The following is a 6,122-nucleotide window of genomic DNA, read 5'->3' as shown; positions in this document are numbered from 1 at the left end:
TTCAGTTTGATTCAGTTTTTAACTAAAATCAATTCAATTCGATTTTTATAAATACTAAAATTTTAATTTTCCGGTCGCCCACAATGATTATACTTTGAATTTTCCATTGGAGATCATTCCAGTAAATGTTGGGAACAATTATTTTAAGAAATAATTATTCAAACCTATTTATTTTATTTGTTAAAATATATAATATTTTAATAATTAATTAAAAAGTTGACATTTATTATTTTATTAATTAAAATATATAATAATTAAAAAAATAATTAATGTAATAAATATATTTCAATCAATCAGATAAAAAGTGCTAGACAGTTATGAGAGAATTCTCCCATTATTTGCTAACTATAAATGTGAAAAATCTCTCATTTATCTCTTGGAAAGGAGCTAAGAGATTAAAAATGGCTATGTCAAGCTCTGTAGTACTTTCTTTACTTCTTACCCTTTTGGCCTCATTTTCATGTGTGACTTCAGATTCACTACGATAACTTTTTGAAGGGCTTTTCTTCTAATTTACTGAATTATTCCAAGCCAATTTCAGAAGTTGTCCTCTCCAAAAATACCTCCGATTACTTACCTCAGATTCTTGAACACTTCAACTGCGAAACCTGAGTTTATTATCACCCAATTTCACGAATCTCACATCCAAGCTGCCATTGTTTGTGCCAAGACATATGACATGCAGACAAGGTACGAAGTGGAGGCCATGATTATGAAGCCCTGTCTTATGTTTCTGAAGAAAAATTTGTGCTGATTGATCTTGCGCATCTGAGAACAATCAACGTTGACATAGAAAAGGAGAATGCATGGGTTGAGTCTGGTGCAACTCTAGGAGAGTTGTATTATAAAATTGCAGAGAAAAGCAACGTCCATGGCTTCCCAGCTGGTAGCTGTATTACTGTAGGCGTTGGGGGACACATTAGCGGAGGTGGATTCGGGACCATATTTCGGAAATACGGTTTAGCAGCTGATACTGTTGTTGATGCTAAGGTAGTTGTTATTAATGGAAGAATTCTGGACAGAAAATCCATGGGAGAAGATCTTTTTTGGGCCATTAGAGGAGGAATGAGCTTTGGAATCATTTTTTCATGGAAAGTGAGGTTGGTTTTTAAAGTTGCAAAAACCTTGGAACAAGGTGGAAACAAGCTTTTTCAGAAGTGGCAAAGGATAGGACATAAGCTTCCTGAAGACCTCTTCATCCAAGCAGTTACAGAAGTTGTGAATGCCAGCTCCAATAACAAAAAAACCATTCAAATCTCATTCGATTCATTGTACCTCGGAGAAGCAGAAATCCTTGTTCCAGTGATGCGAGAAAATTTCCCAGAACTGGGCTTAAAGCGCGAAAACTGCACTGAATTGAGTTGGATTCAATCTGTCCTCTACTTCGTAGGATTCTCAACAAGCGAATCCTTAGAAGTTCTGCTTAACCGGACAGCACAATTCAAGGGCTTCTTCAAAGCAAAATCAGATTATGTGAAGGAACCCATTTCAAAAACAGGATTGAAAGGGCTGTACAAAAAGCTTCTTGAAGAAGAGACATCAGAACTGATCTTGACACCTTATGGAGGAAAAATGAGTGAGACTAAGGATTCAGAAACACCATTCCCTCACAGAAGAGGAAATATATACAAAATCCAATACATGGTAACTTGGGATGAGGAAGAGGAAACGGAGCAGCACTTCCAGTGGTTGAGAAGTCTGTACTCGTACATGGCACCATATGTGTCGAAGTCACCCAGAGCTGCCTACTTCAACTATAGGGATCTTGATCTCGGAAGGGACAAAAATGGCAACACCAGCTTTGCACAAGCAAGTGTTTGGGGTTTGAAGTATTTCAAGAGCAACTTTAAGAGATTAGCAAAAGTAAGGACTGAAACAGATCCTGCCAACTTCTTCAGGAATGAACAAAGCATTCCTGTGCTTCCATCGCTGCATAATAGGAACTGGAACTAATTTCATGTTAGTGATTGTTCCTATATGTATGATTTGTATGCATATCCCCAAACTGCAATTTCTATATATTCATAATTAATTGCATATAATTATCAAAATTTTATTTTAAAATCACTAATTTTCTTTAAACTCTTGATTATTCATACCAGAAAAAAAAGTATTTTATGGGGTGTCGGGCCGCTGTAGAATGCCGGCAACTGGCTCTTTTGCGGGTAGCTCCTGTTCCTCTTGGAGATTCTTCAACTGATCATAATTTTATTGGTTGGGTTGAATCTTTGATCCATGGGTGTGATGGCTCAGTTGTAGACATGTTTCGCATGCTGCTTCTTTTCTTCAGGCTTGGTAGTCTTCTTAATTACAACGCATCCAGTCTTCCTCTCGCGTTGTAGGGAACTTGGTGACTGGTGGCAGATGGACTCATCCTTCTGCTTGATTCTTTAAATGTAATGTTGAATAGGGACGTGTTGATGTACTTTTACCTAACTAATTTAATTGTCTTTTTATTTTATATATTACATTAAAATACTCCTCTAAATTGATTCGAGTAAAAGACATTCGTCTAAAAAGCTGGATAAATATAAAAAGCTCCTGTACGAGCCTAGCCCAAATTGATGGCTGGTGTAAACAGTAAGCTTTAAAGAGGGTGACGAAATGGTGCCTCGAGTTTGGCTGTGTGAAGACTGATGGCTATGTTGTGATGATGTATTACACCATGAAATGGTGGAGCCGTATTATCCCCTCGATCCTCTTCTGAACTTCTCATTAACTTTTCCTCTTCTTCTTCCTTGTTTTTTTTTTTCAGCAAGAAAACTCATCGTTCAACTTCTAAGATATACAAACTTTGTCAAAAAAAAAAAAAAAAAACACTTATTCATTACAGTTTTATATCTTATAGGCTAAGAGTTACGTGCCAAATTATACTATCTTAAGTGCTAACAATCAATATTTTTTAAATACATATTGTTAATATTTCCATGTGGATCAATAAATAGTCTTTTCTAATTCATCTTATAGATAATTTCCATTTTCATTCTTCTACGTAAAAAATAAATAAAGATAGGAGAGAGACGTAAGAATTGAATCTCCAACTTCACTATATGCCCATTTGATTTGACTACTGGCTAATGGGATTATTTATTGTTTGTCATGTGTTTGAATTAAATATGGATTATTCAACATTCTAGTCAGAATAATAGCCATCTCTTCTCTTATATTTACTTGAATTACATTCGACTTTAAATCATTTATATTAAAATAATTTTTTAAGTTTTAGAATCTCCGATTTGAATATCAATAAGGTACAAAGTATACATAACAAAATAATTAATATTTTGCATTTATAGGAATCACTTTTTTTAGTAGAAGGAGAAGCTCCATTTTTTAATACTTTTATTTTATTTTTTAATAATTTTTAATTAAATAAGTAATCCCTGTGAAAATCAGAAATATTGTAATTTTTTAAAAGAAGCAACTGAATACCTTTGCAATTTTTTCAACATAATTATATTCCACAAACTCAATTATGTCAATGCTAAGTGCTAAGTAATACAGTATACTCAATTTATCATAAATTCAAAATATAAATATAGAATCCTTTACTTAAAATCCGTAAATATTTTTATTTTAAATTCAGAGTACACTAGGATAAGATAAGTTTTTTCATCAAAAAACCTCATAAAATATTTCTCCATAACTAGTGAAATTTTAAATTTACTTTTTAAAAAAAAAAAATAAAAAGATCCCGACTCATCAGATTTACTCAATACACTCATCATCAAGCTAAACCTGCCGGTGCCTCCCATTGAACCTACATTACAAACAACAACACCTATGCTCTTGCCGGCCAAATTTGCTAATAATCAAACCACATTCTGATCGTTCATCAAACCTGAAGGGGCTGTTGATTCTTGAATGGCATAAGGATCATTGCGTAAAGACATCAATCTTTATATCATAATTGATTATTCCTTCAAGCTGTGAAGCATATTATCATGATTCCTGAACTAAAATATTTGCTGATGCTTTCAACAAGAAAATGTGTCATATGCCAGTGGTTATCCAATTAGTTTCTCTTCATTTTCAACTCTGAATTTTCCATTCTTTCAATGTATAGAGATCATTCTTCAAACGCAAACTGGGTGTCTAATGTCTATAAATGTCAAATATCTCTCGTTGATCTTTCAGAAAGGAGCTGAGATATCAAAAATGGCCACGTCAAGCTCTGTTATAGTTTCTCTACTTCTTACCCTTTTAGCCTCATTTTCATGCGTGACTTCAGATTCACTTGATGATAATTTTTTGCAGTGCTTTTCTTCTAATTTACTGAATTATTCCAAGCCAATTTCAGAAGTTGTCCTCGCCAAAAATACCTCCCCTTACTCATCTGTCTTTCAATCCTCTGTTCGAAACCTCAGATTCTTGAACACTTCAAATACGAAACCTGGATTTATTATCACCCCATTTCATGAATCTCACATCCAAACTGCCATTGTTTGTGCCAAGACATATGATATGCAGATAAGGATACGAAGTGGAGGTCATGAATATGAAGGCCTGTCTTTTGTTTCTGAAGAAAAATTTGTGCTGATTGATCTTGCCCATCTGAGATCTGTCAGCGTTGACATAGAAAAGAAGAGTGCATGGGTTGAATCTGGTGCAATCTAGGAGAGTTTGTTGTTGAACACTCTACTTAAGAATTTATTGAGTAATCCCCCAAGATTAAATAAGCTCTACTCTGATTTAATTTTTAGGATAAGAACAATAAGAATTTATCTCTAATTTATAACCCGGCATAAAGAAAAAAGAATAAAGTATAAAAATGCTATTTATAGTGAAAAAACCGATCATTATATATGGTTATAAAAATCTTGAAATAATATAATAAAATCATAACGGTAAGATTTAATATATATTTAAATCTCATAAATAAAATATTTAATGACCATAAAATCTTCAACGATCATAAAATCTTTAATGACCATAAAATTTTCAACAATCATAAAATTTTCAACGATTATAAAATTTTTAATGACCATAAAATCTTTTGAAATCTAAACTAATTTTACAACAATCCCCCACATATTTCAAAAGATTTTTTATTGCTGGATTTAGAAATTTAGTGTATATGTTTCGAATATGGTGTCTTTTAGACTATGAACCAAACCTAAATTAATAAGACGTAACATACATAGTAATTGGTGAAACTTTTATTTCTATGAACCAAAACTCTTTTTTGTATGCTAATTTCCCATCAATCTCATACACTCCACAGGTCTTGTTGTCAACGCTGTTTTTGCTAATAGGCCATGCGCATGCCTGATAGTTCATAAGTACTCTAGAGATTATGCCACAATCTCATAGAAGCGGCCCCACTCTACACTTATATAGGTGATATCATCAAGTATATACTGCAATTTATATATCACCCATAAGGGATATAAATATCATTAAGAGCTTTCATTTCACCCTCTCATTAACGCAGTCTAGCACTTCTCACACCATAGAAAGGGACAACAATAAATAGTGCTATCAAAACTAATAAGTGACTTGTTATTACCTATATAAACCTTTTTCATGGAATCTCCAATCACAAAGGTTGGGTTTTCATCACTGTTAATTTCAAATTGGCTCAAGTCCCATTCCTCTCGATGTTTAATCTATTAGTTTTCTCCCTAAAGGTTTAGTCAGAGGATCGACCAAATTCACTTCTGACTTCACATAATCAATGGAAATAGTTCCATCTTTCAACAGCTGCTTAATAACATTATCTCTCAGACGAATATGTCTATTCTTACCATTGAAAGTTTTATTCTTTGCAATGGCTATTGCCGCTTGGCAATCACAACGCATTGATACTGATGGTGTTGGTTTTATTCCTAACAGAATATTTACTAAGAAGTTTCTTAGTCACTCAGCTTTAGTTTTAGCTAATTCCAGAGCAATAAACTATGACTGTATAGTGGATTTAGCAATGATATTTTGTTTGATTGATTTCCATGTAATTGCACCCCCTCCTAGAGTGAATACATAACCACTAGTAGATTTTATCTGAATTTGAAATCCAGTTAGCATCACTGTATCCTTCTAATATAGTGGGAAATCCACTATATAAGATATCATAGTTCATGGTACCTCTCAAATATTTCATTTGCCTAACTAATGCAGCCAAA

General features: G+C 33.3%; 1 pseudogene; it reads left to right on the top strand.

Annotated features, from left to right (window-relative positions):
* Nucleotides 1–401: 401 nt before the first annotated feature.
* Nucleotides 402–1,953, top strand: LOC110616338 (annotated as a pseudogene).
* The last annotated feature ends 4,169 nt before the right edge of the window (nucleotides 1,954–6,122 follow it).

This window comes from Manihot esculenta, chromosome 5 (genome assembly GCF_001659605.2).
Source record: "Manihot esculenta cultivar AM560-2 chromosome 5, M.esculenta_v8, whole genome shotgun sequence".
Classification (NCBI taxonomy): domain Eukaryota; kingdom Viridiplantae; phylum Streptophyta; class Magnoliopsida; order Malpighiales; family Euphorbiaceae; genus Manihot; species Manihot esculenta.
Note: the sequence above shows the minus strand (reverse complement) of the source record. Positions and strands in the feature narration are given on the sequence as shown.